General features: G+C 34.3%; 1 long non-coding RNA gene across 1 annotated transcript; it reads right to left on the reverse strand.

The window, feature by feature from the left end:
* Positions 1-1,152: 1,152 nt before the first annotated feature.
* LOC140626611 (uncharacterized) lies at positions 1,153-24,573 on the reverse strand. The gene is made up of 4 exons (XR_012025678.1): positions 24,443-24,573; positions 23,571-23,640; positions 6,900-6,950; positions 1,153-1,461 (listed from the first exon to the last, which is right to left on the reverse strand). It is a non-coding gene; the product is annotated as an uncharacterized lncRNA (long non-coding RNA).
* Between the last annotated feature and the right edge of the window lie 490 nt (positions 24,574-25,063).

Below are 25,063 nucleotides of genomic sequence, written 5' to 3' on the forward strand. Positions count from 1 at the left end.
GCTTTATATAGATATTTCTCTTTGAAAACGTCTTAAATGTCTTAAATATTTAAGTGTGAAAACATTTTCATGTCTCACTCCATAATACGAATATGCTGCTAAATAAACTGAGCCAATATATTTGAATCTCAAAATAATTATAGTAGTCCCCTGCCTTATCCACAGAGGATACAGTCCAAGACCCCCAGAAGATGCCTAAAACTACGGGTTTAGAAGAACCCTAAATATACTGTTTTTTCCAAAACATACATACTTTAATTTATATATTAGGCACAGTAAAATTTTAACAATATCAAAAAATAGAACAATTATAAAAATATGCTGTAATAAAGTTATGTGAACGTGTCTCTCTCAAAATACTTATTGGACCATACTCAACTTTTTTTTCTTCTCATGTTGATGTGAGATAATAAAATGAAATGGATGAGATGAAATGAGGGAATGACATAGGCATCAGTGACAGAGCTTTAGACTATTACTGACCTTCGGACTCCTTATCAGAAAGGGATCACCTGTTTCCAGAAACTGAAGCTGTTGGTAGGTTAACTGAAACCGGGGAACCAGAGACAGAGGGGACTACTGTATGTTGGAACTTGAAGGAACTTTAATGGCCATTGAGTCTAACTCTTCATTATGATGAAGAAATTGAGAATCTAAGTGGCTAAGTGATTACTGTAATCATGTACTAACTGGTAATCCAAGAAACTTTAAATTGAGTCTTCTTAACTTCTTAGCTAGTATTCATTGTAAATCAATTAAATTCTATCACTAGCTGTTAAAGCAGATATTGAGATTGGGACAAGGAATAGATGAAAGAGAAGGTAGTACAAAGATTAATAAATTGCATCCTTCTTGTAGCTTATTTTGTTGACAACTAATACTCTCCATTGTAGGTAATTTTTATTTCCCCATTACTTTTTATACTCCCAGCTCCCTGCTATCTTTGCCCTCAATAATAGGGGATCATTTCTTAGTGTAATTTTCCTTTCTCAGGAAAGATTCTCAGTGTGTTTTTACTTCACTGGGTTGCTCCCTAGACTATTACACACACACACACCCATTCAGTCTTAAAGGGTGGATCATTCCAATACCTACAGTATCACACTCCATTATGTCACCTGCAGTTCTATTTTTTAAATTCCCTACCAACATAAAAAATAGAACTATATCAAGAAGAAAGCCATCATCTCAAAATAAGAAGGTTAATTAGACTTACATCTAAAACCACACACACACACAATATGAAGTAAATGCAGAAACTAAGAATACATTGTGATGAAAATATTATGCAAAAAAAATGCATGTTCCATAAACAAAGGGCTTTCTTAATAGGAGAAAAGCTATAAAACTTCAGTCATTTAGGAACGTTCAGTTTTCTGGAGTGATTGAAGCCATTTTTCATTCTTTCACAGAGATCAAAATTTGAGTATTACATGAAATACTTTTCTTGGAAATGACAACCTGAAAGACAAATACAACATTGAAATATATTGGCAGCTATTATTTCAAAGGGGTTATTATTGGATTTAACAAAAATAGAAGAAAATCTGAACATTTTTAGGTCTGTATAACATGCTCTTATGAAATTAAATTTTTACACTAATTTGAAATATTGCAAAAGATGAAATACATGTGAAAAATAATTTATATTGGTTATTTTCTGTTTTGAGAATTGAAAACAAAATCCATACTTATTTAAAATCTACCCATTGTTGAATAAAATTTCTAATTGCTAAAGAGAAATTCATAGGATTTTTTTTTAAGATTTTTATCTGAGAAGGAGGGAGGGAGTAGCATGAGTGGGGGGAGGGGCAGAGGGAAGGAATCCCAAGCAGACCCCTCACTGAGCACAAACAGAGTCTGACATTGAGCTCCCATAATCTCACAACTCTGAGATCATGACCTGGACCAAAATCAAGAGTTGGCCGTTTAACCAGCTGAACCACCCAGGTGCCCCAATTCATAGAATTTTTTGAAGAACATACTGTAGGCCTGTATTCTTAAATAGATTATCTCAATATGAGCTGTGCATTTTGGTTATGAACATCTCATATATGAAGCAACAATCTCAAAGAACTTCATTAATTTGCCCAAAGTCACAAACTAAGTAGAAGGTTCAGAATTATAAATCAGTTTTTATGACTGCAAAGTCTGGGTGGATTCCCATTGTACTTTTCTATCATATATAAAATACTGGGATTATAGAAGCATTCTGGAAGCATTTAAGTAGCATTTGTATTGTTCTAAGTGTTCTTGTGTGATTAATAATATCTTCGAAAGTGTGCAATAGAATTTAGAGCCTAATCTATTTCAAAGAACATGTTGCCTAGTATCAGTTTCATGGAGAAACCATGATTGTGTTTTTCATATTTATTTTCGACTCCTTTGCTTTGTATCTGCACCATCCAGTAGAAGACCTTACATAGAGAAGGAGCTCAAGAAGTATTTATTTAATGGATGAAATTAAGTACTTAACTGAACCTTCCATCTTTCATATCCCTACAAGGGCTTACTGTATTTAATTTTTACTTAACATTTAGAAATACTATTACTAAGTGGCAGCATTTTTCAAAATATTTTCAGAATATTTTACATATCTGTGGCCTTAGTAAACCATGTTTAGATTTATCCCTGGGACACAAGGCTGGTTCAACACCCGTAAAACAATCAATGTGATTCATCATATCAGCAAGAGAAAAACCAAGAACCATATGATCCTCTCATTAGATGCAGAGAAAGCATTTGACAAAATACAGCATCCATTTCTGATCAAAACTCTTCAGAGTGTCGGGATAGAGGGAACATTCCTCGACATTTTAAAAGCCATCTATGAAAAGCCCACAACAAATATCATTCTCAATGGGGAAGCACTGGGAGCCTTTCCCCTAAGATCAGGAACAAGACAGGGATGTCCACTCTCACCACTGCTGTTCAACATAGTACTGGAAGTCCTAGCCTCAGCAATCAGGCAACAAAAAGACATTAAAGGCATTCAAATTGGCAAAGAAGAAGTCAAACTCTCCCTCTTCGCCGATGACATGATACTCTACATAGAAAACCCAAAAGTCTCCACCCCAAGATTGCTAGAACTCATACAGCAATTCGGTAGCGTGGCAGGATACAAAATCAATGCCCAGAAATCAGTGGCATTTCTATACACTAACAATGAGACTGAAGAAAGAGAAATTAAGGAGTCAATCCCATTTACAATTGCACCCAAAAGCATAAGATACCTAGGAATAAACCTAACCAAAGATGTAAAGGATCTATACCCTCAAAACTATAGAACACTTCTGAAAGAAATTGAGGAAGACACAAAGAGATGGAAAAATATTCCATGCTCATGGATTGGCAGAATTAATATTGTGAAAATGTCAATGTTACCCAGGGCAATATACACGTTTAATGCAATCCCTATCAAAATACCATGGACTTTCTTCAGAGAGTTAGAACAAATTATTTTAAGATTTGTGTGGAATCAGAAAAGACCCTGAATAGCCAGGGGAATTTTAAAAAAGAAAACCATAGCTGGGGGCATCACAATGCCAGATTTCAGGTTGTACTACAAAGCTGTGGTCATCAAGACAGTGTGGTACTGGCACAAAAACAGACACATAGATCAGTGGAACAGAATAGAGAACCCAGAAGTGGACCCTGAACTTTATGGTCAACTAATATTTGATAAAGGAGGAAAGACTATCCATTGGAAGAAAGACAGTCTCTTCAATAAATGGTGCTGGGAAAATTGGACATCCACATGCAGAAGAATGAAACTAGACCACTCTCTTTCACCAGACACAAAGATAAACTCAAAATGGATGAAAGATCTAAATGTGAGACAAGATTCCATCAAAATCCTAGAGGAGAACACAGGCAACACCCTTTTTGAACTCGGCCACAGTAACTTCTTGCAAGATACATCCACGAAGGCAAAAGAAACAAAAGCAAAAATGAACTATTGGGACTTCATCAAGATAAGAAGCTTTTGCACAGCAAAGGATACAGTCAACAAAACTAAAAGACAACCTACAGAATGGGAGGAGATATTTGCAAATGACATATCAGATAAAGGGCTAGTTTCCAAGATCTATAAAGAATTTATTAAACTCAACACCAAAGAAACAAACAATCCAATCATGAAATGGGCAAAAGACATGAAGAGAAATCTCACAGAGGAAGACATAGACATGGCCAACATGCATATGAGAAAATGCTCTGCATCACTTGCCATCAGGGAAATACAAATCAAAACCACAATGAGATACCACCTCACACCGGTGAGAATGGGGCAAATTAACAAGGCAGGAAACAACAAATGTTGGAGGGGATGCAGAGAAAAGGGAACCCTCTTACACTGTTGGTGGGAATGTGAACTGGGGCAGCCACTCTGGAAAACTGTGTGGAGGTTCCTCAAACAGTTAAAAATAGACCTGCCCTATGACCCAGCAATTGCACTGTTGGGGATTTACCCCAAAGATACAGATACAGTGAAACACCGGGACACCTGCACCCCGATGTTTATAGCAGCAATGGCCACGATAGCCAAACTGTGGAAGGAGCCTCGGTGTCCAACGAAAGATGAATGGATAAAAAAGATGTGGTTTATGTATACAATGGAATATTACTCAGCTATTAGAAATGACAAATACCCACCATTTGCTTCAACGTGGATGGAACTGGAGGGTATTATGCTGAGTGAAGTCAGTCAGTCGGAGAAGGACAAACATTATATGTTCTCATTCATTTGGGGAATATAAATAATAGTGAAAGGGAATATAAGGGAAGGGAGAAGAAATGTGTGGGAAATATCAGAAAGGGAGACAGAACGTAAAGACTGCTAACTCTGGGAAACGAACTAGGGGGTGGTAGAAGGGGAGGAGGGCGGGGGGTGGTAGTGAATGGGTGACGGGCACTGGGGGTTATTCTGTATGTTAGTAAATTGAACACCAATAAAAAATAAATTAAAAAAAATAAAATAAACCATGTTTAAACAATCACAACCCTTTGTTATTGCTCAGGATTTTTATTTTTATAATACCTTACTATCCACCATACCAATTTAATCCTCTCACTATGCTGTAAATTAAAACATTTTGTTTATTTGAAAATAAGGGGAAATAAGTATGAAGAAATTAAAGCAGTTATTGATTACTAAAAGAAATAATTAAGCTGTTTCTATTCGTTATATTTCCTAACTTGTTGAAGGGAAGAAGAAATGTAATGGAAGTATCAAATTATTTGTTACTTTTATTAACAAACTATGTAGATGTAAATTCTTCATCTGTCAACTTTTGCAAGCAAAATATATTCATAGAAGAGAGAAATGTTTCTAATTTTGTGAGTTTAATTATAAAACTATCAGTTTATATAACATTTTACTAGTCAGGCTTATCAGAATTAAGATTTTTTTTTTTACATTAACAAAATGATTACTTTCTAGATTATTTGTACTGCCAAAATCTATTCATGAGTGCAGTGACCAAAATATGTTCAATGGCATAGTGATTATATGGATTAATGCATTATCAACTGACATGAATAAACTTGCACAATTTTTGAAGTGACCTAAAAATAACAATTTTGGAAACATTCAAGGAAATGATCAGATACAACCTCTTTATAATTCTCCCTTTTATCTGGATTTCAATGATTATTCAGTGTGGTAATAAGACTAAAATTTCCCCAAATACCCACATTCTAATTCCCAGGGTGTGGGACTAGGTTACAATGTATAGCACAGAGATTTTGTAAACTTCATAAAGTTAAAGACCTTGTGACACAGAGAGCAGCCTAGATTAGTTGTGTTTCCCTAAAATAATCACAAGCATCCTTACCAGAGAAAAGTAAAAGGATGGAGCCAGAGAAAGAATTCTGATGAGAGAAGTAGATGGAGTGATGAGGGACCATTAGCCAAGGAATGCATGCAAGACATCCTAAGTAGCTGGAAAAGGGAAGGAAACAGATGGTTCCCTAGAGCTTTCAGAAGAAATTAAGTCCTACTGATCAAATTTAGACTTCTGACCTACAGAATTGTTAATAATTTGCGTTGTTTTAAGATGCTATATATTTGCGGTAATTTATAAAAGCAGCAATAGGAAACTAATAGAGCCAGTCATGCACAGAGTTCAAAAATATGTAGTATGTTCTTTCCTTTCTAGGAACTTTAAGAATTAACAGCAAACTCTGGCTTCATGGCCATTTCATTCCTCTAGGTATTGAACAAACCAGTGTCTTTCATCAGGCAGAAACTCGATTTCCTCAAGAACCAGGTTGATTCACTCGACTTGGTTACATAAAGAGTGAAAAGGAACCAGGGTAGGGGCAATCAGATAATAGCACTAGTCTCCAGAAATAAACTAACCATTTAATAACATAATATTGCACAGCTTTATTCACTTAGCGTAGAGTCTTACACAATATTAGCATCCAATTCATGCTGATTTAGTTGTAACAAATATTGATAGATGTTTAAGAAAAGAAATGATAATCATGACATTTGATTGTATGAAAATTAGATGGTATGAAGAGAAGACACTAAGCACAGTAACAATAAGGTCAGAAGCTGAAGAAAATTAGCAAAATATTAAAAGAAACGTGAGATCAAAATGAGACTACAAGAGATGGACTGACAAGGAGTGAGAGGATTTTTATTTTCATGGAAAGATGGATATGAAGCAATTCAATCATTTTCTCCTTATATTTTGTACAGTACTTCAATCAGGAAAGGAACCCAAACGTTTACTTAATTAGGATGCATCATTAATTTTAGTGTCTCCTGAACTCCTAAGGCCTTTCACCCCATGTAGAAATAAAAGAAACTAAGCTATTTGATTGCTAATTCTCTTGGTGTCTCTAAATCTCTGTAATGTGTGTACTTCCTATTCTGAAGAAATACATACCTTGTAGGAGGAAGAAAAACAATCCTTCACATTGATCATGGAGTTTTGCCTCTGAGGAGAAAATATGAATTTACAGACAAAAGCAATTTTAAAAGACTATATAAAATGAATTCATTTCATATTTATGGAAGGAGCCCAAGCCTAAAAGTCAATTCAACAAATATTTATTGAGCATTTATTCAACAATCATTTATTGATAGTATTATATGTAAGAAGCAAGGTTCTAAATGTTATAAGGACATAAAAATAAATAAGTTACAGTCTTTATGTCCTAGTAGGAGGATAGGGGGAGTATACTGATAAATATAAAGGTACTTTTGACTCTATCCCACATTCTATTCACATCATCAATCATCCTTTTATTAGAAAGAAAAATAAATTTATCGTCATCTGTGATCCAAGCACTTCTTAGAATAATAAGCTGAATAAGATAACCAAAGTCATGGACATCAAGTATCTTACAAATATTGACAAAATCCTAACAACAACACAGAAGAAAATAATAAACCTAGATCTGAATAATTGCCAGTGTCTTTAGCTTAGGCATAAGATCTCTTCAGCAAGACATATATCATGCTTCACTTACATTACTTACTAGCTTCTGAAAGCACGTGTCTTTACCTGTTGCCTGTACTTATTGGCAGAAGTTTGCTTAGAGTTTTAAAAGGCAACAGTTTCAGCAGACAGGGTGAATTTTTTTTTTTTTTTTTTTGGCAGAAGTCTAAAATTAACAACTCCAATGTCTTTAGTTCAACTACAATTTTTTTTTTTTTTTGTGCTAATGCACAGTTCAGTTTAGCAGGCAGGAAGATGTGGTAATCTGATACACAACAACTCAAGGACCCAGACCCCTTCCATCCTAAGACCTAATGTTCCATTAGGTGTCTAGAAAGAAGAAAAGAACATAACAATATGCTGCACTGATATTCTCAAATCAAAGTATTCTTTGGTTGTATATTTAGTTCAGGACAAATTTTAACTTTGCTTGCGAGAAGGAATTAGAGGAAGGAATTTGATGGGTGGTGCGTTGCTAGATAATAGAAGAAATTCCAGTCCCTGCCAGCATCGAGTGGGCTCTACAAAGAGTTGATCCTTAATAAATATTTGTTAGTGAATGAATACTTATGGCCTTGGGTATTCCCATATAACATCCCTGTGCCTGAACCTGGCACTCAATTGTATATCTACAGACCTTATACTTTTTACAAAAAAACTTGAAACAGATCTCAGACCTGAATGCAAAATACAGAATATAAAGCTCCTAGAAGATAATAGAAGGAAATCCAGGTAACCTTGAGTTTGGAAACGACCTTTTAGATGTGACATCAAAAATACAATTCATGAAACTAAAAAAAAAAAAAAAAAGAGAGAGAGATAAGTTGACTTAATTATAATTAAAAACTTTTGCTCTGCAAAAGACATTGTTAAGAGAATGAAACAATAAGCCACAGACTGGGACAAAATACTTGCAAAACATGTATCTGATGAAGGATTGATATCCAAAATACACAAAGAACTCTTGAAACTCAACAATAAGAAAAAATTATAAAAATAGAGCATAAGATCTGAACAGAGACCTCACCAATGGATATATACAGACGGTAATTGGGCATACAAAAAGATGCTCGACATCATGTATCCTTAGGAAAATGCAAATTACAACAAAATACCTGCTATAAATGGTTAAAATAAAAAAAAAACGGACAATAGCAAATTGTTAGAGGATGTGGAGCAATAGAAACTCTCATTCATTTCTGGTGGGAATGCAGAATGGTACAGTCATTTTGGAAGCAAGTTTAGCAGTTACTTACAAAGGTAAACAGTCTTATATGACTCATCAACTGCACTTCTTATTTACCAAAATGAGTCAAAAATATATGTCCACAGAAATACCTGCAACTTTATTTTTAATTGTTCCAATTGGAAGCAAGCAGATTATCCTTCAAAAAGGTAATTGGCTAAACAAACTGTCGTGCATCCATGCAATACAGAATTATCACTGATTTTAAAAAGTGTACTATCTGAGCCACAAAAAAAGACATGAATAAACCTGAAATGCATATTATTTAGTGAAATAAGCCAATCTGAGAAATCTCTGTACATTATAATTTCAACTATATGAAAGTCCAGAAAACGTAAAGCTATAGCGAGAATAAAAAGATTAGTGATTAATCAGTAGCTGTGTTCTGTGGATGGGAATGGTAGGAAGAAAACAGGATTAATAGTTGGAACATAGGTGTTGTCTAACCTAAGTCAATGGTCAATTTTTGGTTTACAACTTCTTTGACTAATAAATAGCATTTTGCACAATACTCTTCTTTGAAATAGTTGGTATATTTGCATCCAACACAAAACAGTAATTGATCTCCTTTCTATATCTCTGGTTTCTGCCTCTCAATTATTTTTTCTAGTTTATTCTCATCATCATGAACTCTTGAAGTTGATATTCACTAAGATCCTGTCCCTTAACTTCTTTATATCTACACTCAAGGTCTTGGAAAATACATTAATTTCTACGGCATCCAACATCATCTGTGTACTGATTACTCCCAAATTTATATTTTCAGGGTGATAATCCCTTGTACACTTTCCAGAATCTATAGAATTACTATTTTTCAGTTTCACTTGGAAGTGTAATAACTATTCTAATTTTAACATGTTCAAAATTCATCTGCTTATAACTCCAATGCTTTTCAAACCTGTTCCACCTACATTCTTCCTCAACTCAATTAACAACACTCCATCCTTGAATATAGTCAGGAAAAAACTAAAGGAATCTTTAACTTTTCTCTTTTTCTCAGAGGTCATACACACGTAATCAACAAATCATTTGATCCTACCTTCACAATACAACCAACATCTGACTAATTGTCCTTTTTATGCTAACATACCAAGTCAAGCCACCATAATCTCTAACCTGATTTACTGCAACAATATCTTCTTTGTTTTGATTTCTCCATTGCCATTTTTTCTAACACAGTAAATATTATAATCCTGTTAAAATAGACATTTCTTGGAATGCCTGCGTGGCTCAGTCGGTTGGGCATCTGACTCTTGGTTTCACCTCAGGTTTGATTTTTATGGTCGTGGGATTGAGCCCTATGTCAGGCTCTGCACTCAGAGCAGAGTCGGCTTGAGATTTTCTCTCTCTACACCCCCACCCCCACCCATGCTCTCTCTCTCTCTATATCAAATAAATAAAATCTTAAAAAATTTCTCATATATAAGTCTTCTGTTAAAAACGTGCAATGGATTCCTATTTATCTAGAATAAACACCAAAATCATTACCATAGCTCCCAAGATCCTGAAATTTTTAATCTTCCTTTTATCCTCTAGTCTGTTACTACTATATCTGTAATCACTCTCATCTAGTCTTGATTGGCTTCTGCAGAAATTTCCATTCATGCTCCTTCTTAGGCCATGCTATTGAGAGGAATTCCCATTTTATACTTATATAATCATAATCCCAGGCCTCACTGGATCCAGAAGCAGGTTCAGAACAATCTCCCTCTTGAAAATTTGGATATTCTCCATCACACACACATAGCCCATGAGAAACAAGGTGGTACTATTTCAGGATCCTTTTCTTTCTAAAATGCCACAATGTCATCTTTACTGTACTGTGGACAACACCCACTGAAAGTTGTCTTACAAAATTTTAGGAGGAAAGTGGAGTAAAAATCTCTGTCTCTGAGATTTCTAATTATCTCTATTCATACTCATCCTGTATCATGCTCCCCCTTTCCTCTCCTTCTCTGCACTGGCCAAGAGAACTTTTGTTAACTTTCTGTATGTAAGAGAACTGCCCTTGTATGTAGTGCTCTAAATTAGAGTAAAAATTCTCTATATTAAAATTTTTTTACTAGAGTAAAAAAATTATGCAATGAGTCCTCTGAGATCTGGTTCTCAAAGGGAAGTTTATAAAATTCATTTTATTTAACGTTTAGCTCTCACAAACAGAAAGCATCTTGGTTTTATACCATATAGTCAGTTGAGACTGAAAACAATACAAAACAGAACATTCAGCACTTTGATATTATTTTCTCCTTAGGGGAGGAAATAGCAAACAACTCCTAAATTAAAATATCCACATATTACCCCATTGCATTAGACCAAAAATGGAAATTTGTAAAACTTTTGTAAGAGAAACATGGAGTGATGATTTGAATTCATCTACATGTAAGAATATGCTTTTCTTTTAGTATAAATATCTGTTCTTGGTCTTCTTTGTGATGCTTTCCAGTATACTGTCTAATGTGTCAGAACAGTGCTAAATATTTGACTCAGGTCAATTTCTGCTCTCAAAAGCCAGATACCTTCACTCTCATTGCTTTCAAAATATTGATTCAACCAAATGCCTGTTTTTTTAATGTGCAACTTTAAAGATTGAATCTCAAATTGGGTCTGAATTGTGGGACCTAGGTCACATGACTGTACTGCACTCTACAAAAATGGCAAGAAGAATGGAAGTGTGAAGCTGAAATTCTCCCAAAAGGGTGCATAGAAAACACAAGAAAGTCACCATGCATTGCAAATATCCGTCAATTTGTATATAGTTCCTATAGTTAAAAGATGATGGCTTTCACAATTTAGTAAGGGGAGAATAAGGCAAAATAAGGACTATTGAAAATTGAAATTTAATTGAGAAAATATTATAAATTGTGTCTAGAGTCATAGGATGTTACTCATTGATTAAAATCATCACACAGATATATTTAAAAGAGGTTTGAAATATAATCATGTTCTCTTTCTCATTAAAATTGTATCCTTTCAGGAGCCTTCCTTTAATACTCAAAACTGAATATTCAGTTCAGAAAAATCCACAAATATTGTCCAGTCAATTTCTTTTTGATAAATTCTAATTGAGTTCCAGGAAGAATTGTATGGAACTAATGTAGCAGTTCATGCTTTTACCTATACTATCGCCTAAGACATTAATACATATAATTAAACAATTGAGATTATTAATTATAGGAAAAATACTTTTAATATAGATTGTAAAAGGAAATAATTATTTAAAATTATAAAGAGAATTAATTTCTAGAAATATTATAATTATGAATGTACAATAATATTGAGATAACGATGTTTAAAATCAATTTGCACATATGTGCTATAGAGTCCTAAGTCAATTTTCTATCTTTTCCTGCATCAACTGATGATATTCCTCAGGGACAAGATAAACATATTTTCAAAAAAAATTTTTTTAAATTTATTTATGATAGTCACAGAGAGAGAGAGAGAGGCAGAGACACAGGCAGAGGGAGAAGCAGGCTCCATGCACCGGGAGCCCGACATGGGATTTGATCCCGAGTCTCCAGGATTGCGCCCTGGGCCAAAGGCAGGCGCCAAACCGCTGTGCCACCCAGGGATCCCCAAGATAAACATATTTTAGAATAAATATTGTTATATAGACAATATTAAAGGCTCTAAAATTTTCTTAAATAAAATATACACTCAATTTCTTCTAGACTTAATTATATTTTAATTATATGACATGGGAGGAAAAGTATATAATCAATTTAAAAGCTGAGAGGGGAATGATTAGGAATGAAAGGTACAGATTTTGGTCATAGATAAAATAAATTAATATTTATGGTAAATTTTCTTCTAACAATTACTGCTAAATTCCCTTGATAAGGTCTTAATTTGCTTTGAGAAGTCCATAAAAAAACCTCATTCACTCCTAGAAAATAGTGCAGTATTTGTTGTTAAGCCTGAGTAATTAATAGATTTTTGAAAGTCACCATTTTCCTAAATAAGTATAAAAAATGTACAACTTTTCAACGGACTAATATATATTTGCAAATAAATAGATATATAATATAAAATAATGTAAACTCTTAGGGCACCTGGGTGGCTCAGTTGTTTAGCAGCTGACTTGATTTTGGTTCAGGCCATGATCTCGCGGTGCTTATATCAAGCCCTGCATCAGGCTCTGTGCTCAGCACAGAGTCTGTTTTCCTCTCTCCCTCATTTCTGCTTTTTTTTCTTTTTTTTTTTTTTAGTTCAGATATTCTTTTCCTAACCTTTGTATCCATCTTTATTTATTTATTTATTGTTTATAGCAGCAATGTCCACAATAGCCAAACTGTGGAAGGCACCTCGGTGTCCATCAAAAGATGAATGAATAAAGAAGATGTGGTCTATGAATACAATGGAATATTCCTCAGCCATTAGAAACAACAAATACCCACCATTTGCTTCAACGTGGATGGAACTGGAGGGTATTATGCTGAGTGAAGTAAGTCAATCGGAGAAGGACAAACAGTGTATGTTCTCATTTCTGCTTTTACTTCGATTCCCTTGCACTCTTTCTCTCTCTCTCAAATGAATAAATAAACAAACAAATAAATAAATAGATTATAAACCCTTACTATATTCATCACACTGCATATCTTATACATGGATACTAGCAAGTTTTAATACATTTGGTTGATTTTATTATGAATATTTATTTATTTATTTATTTATTTATTTATGATTTTATTTATTTATTCATGAGAAACAGAGAGGGAGAGGTAGAGACACAGGCAGATGGAGAAGCAGGCAGAGGGAGAAGCAGGCTCTATGCAGGGAGCCTGATGTGGGACTCGATCCTGGGACTCCAGAATCACACCCTGAGCCAAAGACAGGCGCTAAACTGCTGAGCCACCCGGGGATCCCTATTTATTTATTTTTTAAAGTGAGAGAGAGAAGAGAGGGCAGAGAGAGGTGGAGGGAGAGAGAGAGAATCTTAACCCTAACGCTGAGCTGAATGTGGGGCTCCATCTCACAAACCCGAGAACATGACCTAAGCAAGAATCAAGAGTTGGATGCTTAACCTACTGAGCCATCCAAGTGCCCCAACATATACTTATAGAAACAAGGTCTTAGTAAAAATTCTCATTAATAAATGCTAATATATAAATCGTTGGTTTACTTATAATAGTGTATAAAATTTGTTGTTGCAGTAGAATTCAGAAAAATGAATTTATTTATATATAAGTATATATGACTTGTTTAATACAATCATTTTTATTCTATAGCTTCATAGAAAATTCTTCAAATATTATCATGATATCATATATAATTAATAATGTGATAGCTCTCCATCATTCAATCAGGGTTGGAATATGCCAGTCTTATTATTTTCCTTAAACCACAGGAAGTACAAAATCAATAAAAGGTAAATAGTGTTTTAGACTTATCAGGGTCCATAAAAAAATACCATAAACTGATATGCTTAAACAACAGAAATGTATTTTTTAGTTTTTGAAGCTGGAAATTCCAAGATCAAGGTATCAGCATGTTTGGTTTCTTCTGAGAGCACTTTTCCTGCTTGTACACATGGCTGCCTGCTCACTGTGTTCTCACATTGCGAAGAGAAAGCTTTGCTTTCTTCCTCTTCTGATGTACTATTATATCAGCACATCACCTTTATGACCTCATTAACCTAAACTATCTCCTTAAAGGCCCTATTTCCAGTGCAGTTACATGGAAGGGAGGTACTCTTAGGACTTCAAAATCTGAATTTGGGAGGGGATCCAATTTAGTCTATAGCAGATAGACTGTGCCAAAAAATGGTGATTCACCTCAATACGAATTCACCTTTAAAGTCACTTTTTTTTTTTTTAAATTTTAACCATCAATCTAAACCAGCAATAATTGCATCCCTTTCTTCCTGCCTTATTCGAGGTGATAAGGCTTAGATGCAGAGTATCATTTAAAGAGAGGACTGGTGAGCCTAACCGCTTGTTGTTATGCATAATTCCTTACTATATTTTAGCATAAAAGCAATAATGAGGGGAACCCCGGGTGGCTCAGCAGTTTAGCGCCCCCTTCAGCCCAGGGCCTGATCCTAGAGACCTGGGATCAAGTCCCACATCTGGCTCCCTGCATGGAGCCTGCTTATCCCTCTGCCTGGGTCTCTGCCTCTCTCTTTCTCTGGTCTCTCATGAATAAATAAATAAATAAAATTTTAAAAAAAAGCAATAATGAGAGGGTAAACTCAGGATATTAAGCCAATCAAATAAACACACAAGGATGTATGGAGACAAAAATTAAGGAAAAGTCACAATGAAATCTTTCTGAGACATTTTCAGCTATATAGGGATAATTAAGTAGCTGAATTTCTAAATGGAAGTATTTTCATTTTCTTAACTATATGGTCTCCCTAAGAGATCTCTTAAAAACTATTGTGTAGCATAATACTTGGACTGGATTTGACTGGATTGGATATTTGTCATAATATTACTTGCTGATTGTCTGAAAGCCATTCCTATGAGTGAAGAATTCTCCACTGAATGAGACCAGTTGGGACTCAGAGAAGCCACAAGGATGCACTTTTCCAGCACAAGCATATGTTCTAGGTTGGATAATCAGATGCACATGCCTAGCAATTTAAATCTCCAACTAGGAAGACAAATCATCACAAACAGTAAGAAATTGATTTTCATGTTAGCAGCAGGAGCAACAGCAGCTTCACCTTTGCAGTTCCAATAGCAGCAGCGGTACCCACAATGCCTGCAGCAATATCCAATATCCTGTGGCACAAAGGAGTAGGAGGTGTGGGAGACGAGGGGGTATCAATAATGTCACCAGATGGGCTCAGTGGTGTGATTTTTGCTTGGATTTGGCCACCATACATTCTTTGCTCTTAATTGTTTTCTGAGCCCATTTTGTGGCGGTATTTGAAAACCCTTGAGCTAATAAAAATCCTTCCAATAAACACACACTTCTGCTTAAATGATCCGAAGATGTTTCTATTGCCTATTTATGGGAAACCTATTTGCAAATAAATGGAAGATGTATACTATCATTCCACACTTCTCTGCAGGGCTTCTGATTGATGTGTATAACCGACCATAAAATATCTCCTATTAGATGAATGTCACAAAGCATTCCAAATCAATGAACTCAAAAGTGAACTCACCATCTTTTTCATCAAACTCTACTCTTTTTCCACTATTCTCAAACTTCATGAATGGTACCACAATCCAACCAACTGTTTAAGCCATTCTTGAATTGCTTTCTTATACTTCCTCCATATTCAATCATCAGCAAGCACATGCAACACAGTAAATGACTTTATTCTGATCAGTTTTCTCAGACTGTACCACCATAATCTTTGCCCAAGATAGCATTATTTCTCATTTAGATTACTGAAAGCACTACCTAACTGGATCTAATCTGAATTCTCTATAACATGTCAGGACATTTTTTCAAAACTCATATAACCGTATCATTCTCCCAGTTATGATTTTTTGTTCTTAAAAATGTTCTTAGGATCAATGAACAATTCCCCAGTTTGGTTTATAAGCCACATGACCTAGCCCCAAACAAATTCTCCAACTGTAGATTGTACAAAACTTTTTTTTACCCACTTTGATCAAAACACTGTTTCATTCTCTTCTATCTGATATGTTTCCACTTGCTTTATGTCCTTTATACTTGCTGTTTGCCTACTTGGAGTAAGATTCCTTTTCATCTCTCCTTGCTCATTTTCTACTCAACTGTCATATCACAAATTAGATGTCATTCTCTGGTAGGCTTTTGACATCTCCAACTAATCAAAATCCCTACTACATGCTTAACATTGGTAGTTGTGTAGTCATGTTGCAGATAGCAATCACTAATTATTGTATAAGAAAATGAATTTGGTTTTCAACTCTGTGTAAACCTGTAATTGAGTTAGCTTGCCTTGGATAATGATATTCTAACAGTAGACCGGTATACCCATGATAAAGGATAATATCATCAAATAATCTTATCAGCTTCTTTTCTTATTTTTTATGAAATAAGAATTAGATGCCTAGATGCCTTACAAATATCTATAAATATGAAGAGGAAAAGGAATAGCAAGACACAATATAATATGGCTGTATAGGTAATTCTAAGGGACCAAAGTAATCTAAAACAAAAAAATAATAAAACAAACAAAAAACTCTTGTTTTTCTCAAAGAACATGACATAGCTTATCCTTAAACTTGACTGTGGAGAAAACTGTACCACAAACAAGAGCAAATGGTCAAGTGCACAAATACCAGGAATGTTGAAAGTATGGTTATTGGGAAAACTTACAGAGATAGGAGTGGCTGCAGGTGTGTGGATCCTCATATCCTAGTACATACTCAGAAGTCTAGCAAGGGGCAGCCAGGGTGGCTTGGCAGGTTAGTGCTGCCTTCAGCCCAGGGCCTGATCCTGGAGACCCGGGGAAGGAGCCCGCGTCGGGCTCCCTGCATGGAGCCTGCTTCACCCTCTGCCTGTGTCTCAGCCTCTCTGTGTGTGTGTGTCTCTCATGAATAAATAAAATCTTAAAAAAAAAAAGAAGAAGAAGAAGAAGAAGTCTAGCAGGGCACATGGTCACACTCCAGGAGAGGAATGCTGATCCTTGGATCTCTTAAGCTGCATGAGTAATAAAGTATCCTCTCATAGTGGGATCTGGGTCAGGACACAATAGCAATGCAACAGGGTAGAATTTTGGCTTCAGTCCTATCCTTCCAGTCCAGTATTTGTGGATGGAAAAGCACAAGCTTTACATTGGCAAGATCAGAGGCCCAGGCCCCAGTCTTGCTCTAGACCAGAAATGATTGCCTAACCACTAGACTGTGACAGCTTTCTATGAGGCTCTGCTTGAGCCATCTTCTTTCCTGGTAGGTCAGCTTCTAGGAGTTCAGTTTTATCAAGTAAACATTAACCTTTTACATAACTAATTAAAATGATGAAGTTTGAAATAATTCTAATTACTGTAATAATCCTTAAATATTTTCAATATTTTTTATAATGTTAATGAACCTGATGTAGTAATATTTTCTCTCAGGCTCCTTATATTTCCCTCTCCATTATTCTCATAGTTTCCTGAATTTCCTTTCCTATTAATATCTAACCTTCTGTAAAATATCTGAGGTTGAATACGATTTAAATTCCTCACCAATCTTTTTTTTGTGTTTTTTGTTTTTGTTTTTAGATTTTATTTATTTATGAAAAACACAGAGAAAGAGGCAGAGACACAGGCATGAAGCAGTCTTCATGCAGGAAGCCTGACGTGGGACTCGATCTGGGTCACCAGGATCACACGCTGGGCTGAAGGGAGCGCTAAACCGCCGAGCCACCCAGACTGCCCACCAATCTGTTTTTCAAATGGACATTTTCCTTATTTGTTTTCTTTAGAATCCCACATTTTGAATATATAAATTATGTGTCTTCACATCTGCCCTGAGAATGTGAAGATTATGTTACCATTTGTCTAAAGAAATATGCATATTCCCCTCTGGACTATGTTTTTTGAAAATATATAATGCCATATTTTAAAAGCAAATTCATACTCTAGTTATAGATATTTACATATATATTTTTTCAATAACATATTATTTACATTTTTCTACCAACTATACTTAAAGGCATAAATATCAACGTTTTGGTGCTTAATGCTAGATTCCCATTTAATTGCAAGTAGAATAAAAAATTTAAAATTCTCAATTGTACATGATTAGATTTGGAAGTAATTAACAATTTCTGTCATAGTTTTGAATTTTGAATTCAAATTTCAAGTTACTATTACGATTCAAATTTTTATTAGAAACTAGTTATCATTTTAAACTGAGAAGGAAGCAAAATTAAAATCATTTTTCATACAGATTCTGAGTAAATTATCTGTTAAAAAGATTTTAAGTAACATGAAAATGTCAAATCCTTCTGATATTTATCAGTCACTTAATGATCAAGAATAATGTAATTCATAATAGAAAAAAGAAAGCTGAAAATGTGATGTTATATAAACTGAAAATTTTATATTATATATGCTTATATATTGTATATATCATACATGACTATATAATCATGTACAATCATACATAACTACATAAAGTACTACATTATATACATTGTTTATATCAAAATGAAAATTACCTTTATAATTATGTAAAATTAACAGCTTGCTTCACGATAGGGTGAACAATATACCAAAATATAAAAACAAAAAGATAGAGTCTGTATGTGTGATGATTAAATCTAAATAAACATTACTTTGATAACTCATTAAACGTTAAAAATATTTACAGAAACTTTTCAAGTAAAGATATTATTCATTTATTGATTTTATGGATTCAAGACTTCTGTATGTAAAGTTTATATTGCTTTATCTTCTCAAATATCTTAGTGTGATGCTGACATTTTGGATAGGTTTTAACGGGAAAAAAAGAATTTCAGAAGTATAGTTGTAAATCATTTGAAAAGATAATTTGTGATACAATTTATAAAAGAGTGATAATAATGCTTGGAACTGTATGTTTTTTATTATGAACCCTCAAAAAATCATAAGCGCCAAAGACTATTCCCATAAAGTCCAAAGGAAGGGGTGGTGAATATTACCTTGATTTGGAGGGTAATATGACGTGTGGAAGCTCTTGAACACAGAAGGAAGAGGAAAAAGCCCAAACATTAGAATAAGAAAATTACTAAAATAAATAAAACAGGCGGTGAGAGATATGGTTATACAAAATCTGCTGACTCTGGGTGTAACTCCTGCTCTGGTGGGAAAACCTGCTCTATTATAAGAAAGCTGAGAACATGGGCCTTTTTTCCTTCCTTCCTCCTTCTCTCTGCCATTCCCTTCCTCCCCTCTCTTCTTCCTTCTTTTATTCTCACCCTCTCTTTCTTCCTCTTATTCTTGTCATTTATTCTTTATTTCCTTATTTTCTTTCTTTTTTTATTATTAACATTTTAGACTCAGAAAGGGGCACTGACTTTCAAAATGCATCATCACTAACATTGCAGAACAGAACAGAATTGATGAGCACGTATGGTTCCCAAGATAAAAAGTGCCTCAAGGTTCCATCATGCCCTTTGAAGTGACAGGTTACGTGACTATTAAAGTCAGTTAGTGAGCACATCAGATGGTTCAATGGGATGGGGAAACAAAACAAAACAAAGCAAAACACTTGTAAAGAACTACTGAAGGTCTGACTGACCAGGTCAAGAATTCACTGAGAGTCACAGGGAGTCCTCAGGGGGGAAATAACCTGTGAATCCTTACTTAGGAATCCTGACTATGGAAGAAACAGTTCCAAATATTGGAAACGGATTCAGAGCATATGAAGCCTTCTGGAGAACTTGGCTTCAAATCTGCAAGTTGCTGCCACCCAACTGGTGCTATAATTGAGTCTTCAAAAGGCCATTCTAGCATCCTAGCAAACCATCTGCTTAAGAATGCTAAAGAACATGGTAAAACCATTAAATTCCATGAGGCTCACTGTATTTGCTGTGAAATAATGATCAGAAGCAATGCTATGTGGAATACCATGATGGTGGATGAGGAATTCTGGAAGTCCTTGGATGATATTTTTGGCAGAAACATTGGGTGGGTGCAGGGAAGGCAAATCTATATTCAGACTGTCTACTTAAATGAGATCAGAACACTTCCCCTTCTAATATGGAAGCAATCCAATGTAATCAACATGCTACCAGGTAGCTGGCTTATCAACCGAGGGAATCATGCCATATGTGAAACTCAGTGCTCATGTCTGTTGCTTTGTATTGAGTGGTAGCCATTGTCAGATTGGCTTTAGTGAGTAGAAGTCCATGGTGCTGAGCCTATGCATAACCTATAACACTGCCAACAAGGCTGCTGGGCGATTACCGGGTGGCTGGGGAAAGAGGTTGATTGACAACCACAAAACAGGTCATCATTCTGTTATTTTGATTATTAAAATCCTCCCTTGTTGAGATCACCTTGTGATGAGCATTTTCATGGGACACAAATAACTTCTTTTTTTTTTTTTTTGCAAATTCAGAGGCATCTATACATGAAACTCTTCAAGTTTCCTTGTCATCAATTTTCAAATTATGTTTCTTTTCTTTTCTTTTTTTTTTTTCAAATTATGTTTCTACCATCTCTCTGACCGTCCAGTCAATCCATTGGCTAAACCCCATGAACTGGCATATAATTACACATCTGATCTTCTCTCCTTCCAAAAATAGGATATTATTTGGCAATAAAAATGAATGGAAGAAACTTGAAAACATAATACTGCATGAAATGAAGTGCATCACAAAAAATGCATACTATATGATTTCATTTATGTGAAATGTCTAGCATTGGCAAATTCATAGAGACACAAAGTAGACTGGTGTTACCAAGTGTTTGAAGGGAGAGGGGAGTAAGTGTAACTACTAATGAGCGTTGTTTTCTTTTCGAAGCCGTGAAGTCTTTAGAATTAGTGATGTTTGTACAACTCTGTAAGTGTACTTAAAACACTGAATTGTGCACTTTTAAGGGATTAGTTGTATAGTATTTGAAATAGATAAACTCAATACTATTATTGTATGTATTTTTTAATGGAAAAACATGGAAAAGAAAAAGAACATCTCCCATGATTTTTTTTTTTTTTTAAAGGTGTGTAGGGTGGAGCAGAGGGAGGAGACAAAGTGCGTTTTGAGGGGAAAGAAAATACTGGTAAAATTTAGCTTCTATCCCATTTCCTCCTTGGCTTTTCTATGATGAGTCAATTATCTTGAATTTTTAATCTCAGCTGTTTTAAGGCCCTGAATCCACTATGGAGCATTGCAAGGTGAAATATCTTCACTACTCCCTAGCTGTGAAATGCAAGGCATCTCTTGGATCTTTTCAGTTTCTGTTTCATAATGTGAAAAATAAACAACACCACCTACTTCAGGGATATTTTGAGGAATAAGGGAGATTGCATTCTTAATGGTTCAACAACAACAAAAAAATGTTCTAGGTGCGTCAACTGTGACTTACAATGATTTCTTTTGTAAATTGAAAAACCATTTTTTGTAGCATAAACAATCTTCCTAATATTATCCATTTTGTAAATTCATATTTTTATTTATTTTAATATATATGTTTGCATATAATCTTGTTACCAAATTTCCTGGTCTGGCTATTCTGTTTTGAGCTTTTCTTTTACTGTTGCTTTGCCCACCAAATTAAGGTTTTAGTTTTCATTATGATTTGACACATTGAACAGCCATCTCCTTTGGTAACCCTACAATTCTGGAATATTGATCTTACTAATATAATACATAAATACAAAATAAAAGTGGAGACTTAAAATTCAGGTTTTCTGAAAGTTATTAAATGTGAATTTAGTCAATTTAGAATAATAGGAAATATTTTTTATCCTATGTACCTAAAATCTAGTGTTGTGCCATGTAGATGACACAGCATAAGATTAACTTGTTGAATTAATGCATTTGACATTGAATTAATGCATTTGACTCTTTTTACATTTGTTTTTTTCTCTTTCTCATACTCTATGGATTTAAAAATATTTAACCTGATATTTTATCCTGTTTATTTTATGTAGCACTATATCAAGAGTGTCTTCTCATGTTTTGAAATATTCTTTGTAATAATTAATTTCTTATGAGAGTGTAAAATTTCATTGGATTATTTTAATCAATTCATTTAAATGTAATTTGCATATATTTAAATAACTCACTGAAACCTGTATGTAAAAACGTTTTAACAAATTTATACACCTGTATAACCACTTCACAATCAAATTATAGAACTTTTCTCATCCCCTTAATAATTTCCAAAGTGGTTTTACCATTTTAATATTCCCATCAGCATAATGAATATCTCAGTTGATTGACACCCTTACCTACATATGGTATTGTTAGTCTTTTTAATTTTAGTTCTTACTGGGCATTTCATTGTGTATTTAGTTTTCTTTTCCTGGATGAATAATCACAAACACTTTATCAACTGTGAATTGGCCATTTGTCTATCTTGTATCTGTACTATCTTTTTAAGTAATTTGACCATTTAAAAATCTCTTTGTCATCTTTGTTGTTTTTATTATTAAGTTGTAAAAGGTTATTTCAGAACTGTCAGCACAAATTATTTCATCAAATTGTATGTCTAGCTTCACACATACACATACATGCACACACACACATAGTTTTAAAAGGAAGATTTAATTTTGATAAAGTCCAATCTATGATTTTTTCTTTTTATAATTTATGCATTCCATATATAAGATAAGACATTTTTATATGTTCAAAGTAGCAAAAAGTTTCCCCTGTGTTTTCTCTAAAAGTTTTGTAAATTTAGTTCTTAGAATCTATCATCCATTTCCATTTAATTTTTGTGTATAGCTTAAGGTAAGCATTGAGGTCTAGTTTTTTTCATATGAATATTTCATTTTTCCAACACTATTTGTTGGAAGGATTACACATTGCTGATTGAGTGTTGTGGTGCCTGTATTGAAAATCAATTGGCCATGTATGTGTGGCACTCTTTCTGGACTCTACTCCATTGCCTTCCTCTATATCTGTCCTTTAACCAATACAAAATTGTCTTAATTCTATAGTCTCATATTAATCTGTTGTTAAATTTATCCCCAAATATATCTATATGCCACTTTATTTTTTTTAAAGATTTTATTTATCTATTCATGACAGACACAGAGAGAGGCAGAGACACAGGCAGAGGGAGAAGCAGGCTTCTTGTGGGGAGTCTGATTCATGACTTGATTCTAGGACCCTGGGATCTCAACCTGAGCCAAAGGCAGATGCTCAACCACTGAGCCACCCAGGTGCCACTTGATGTCACTGTAAATGGCTCACTTCTCATACATTAAGACTTCTATAAATTATTTTCAAACTAGGTCACTCAATAACATATATTGTTTTTGTCTTTAATTTCTCTAATGATGTCTTACCTTATGTTGATGTCCTTCTGTCATTCACAAGAAACTGAGATCTTCAAGAGCATAGGATAGATCCTACTCACTGTTGTGTAAGCAGCAGAGAAAGAAGATGGTATCAATTATGAATAAACGACTTGGGTCAGGTCCTAATCTCATAGTCATTAGTTGGAGACCTACTTTGTGCTCTGCACTGGTTGTGGAGTGTACTTCAAAAAAAATTATAAGAAATACCAAAGTTTGTTTGGCAGACAAATATGGAACATCCACTAATATGACTTCAGGATGTTAAATGATTCTAATATAAATTATTTCTGTATTTCATATAAATGTGAAATGATACTTAAAAATTATTTGATCCATGCATCTGCAAATTGCTTTTTGGAACAAAAATGTTTTCTCAGAGATTTCAGAATCTAAAATAATTTTCTTTTATTACAAACTATAGGGTTTTAAGTCTGAAGATGTTTCTGCAAAGCTATTTAGAATCACAATATTTTTAAAGATATACTTGTGATTTATCATTGCTCTTATTCTACTTATATCTTAATTATATCTTATATCTTAATTATTAATTCCATGTTTAAAATCTGATGATAATTTCATGATTCAAAACTGAGTTGAAGATTCAGATTTATTTATATATCTCATGTAATACTATCTGTAGTTATTTAATGTGTTTTTTATTACAATCATAAAAATTTTTCTGTTACCGACTTTAATATACTTGCCATTTATCTTCTTAAAACTATGGGAAGCTTAACTCTAAAACACGATTAAAGTATTTTTCCACCTACAGTGTCCCTGATTTTTTCTTTTTTTCCTTTTTGCTATATGTTTCATAAAATATATTCTGACGCTTGTGCATGTAACAAAATGTGACTTACTGATTGCCAACCCCAGAGTTTTCTGTCAGTCTTGATTTTGCTCAATTTAACAGTGGCCTTGCACACAGTCGATCACAACGTTCTTATCATTTGACTTCATGGGGTAGAAGTGATTTCTCATCTTGCATCTTATCTTTCCAATCATTCTTTTTGCCTGTGTCACAAAGACACTTCCTAAGATTCCTAATATGCCACTTAGAGTATATAATTAATGATGAAGGTTGGTTGAAGCGCCATGGGGGCTCCTCACTCTCTGCTGTGTGTCCTGAACTCACAGTCTATACAGGGCTCTAAGAGTAATAGATGCACAGGGAGCACTATATAGAGAAAGAATGTGTTATTTAATCGTAATATGTTTCTTCATAAATATTCCATGTTCAGAATTCTGGATTTTTGTTGCAGAAGCGAGGGGTTTCTATTGCAGATAAAAACCTCTCTATATCTTTTTAAAAGGAAAGACTAGACTTTCCTTCAATCGGCAAAGCTTTTAAAGCAAATACATATCAGATATTAACAAATTTAATATGATTAGTGCATTGATCTTGTATATGACAAGGCAGCCACTATTATACACTTACTTGGGATCACATTCTGGCTATTAGAAATAGCTGAAGGGAAGCA

This window comes from Canis lupus, chromosome 38, assembly GCF_048164855.1.
Source record: "Canis lupus baileyi chromosome 38, mCanLup2.hap1, whole genome shotgun sequence".
Lineage (NCBI taxonomy): Eukaryota > Metazoa > Chordata > Mammalia > Carnivora > Canidae > Canis > Canis lupus.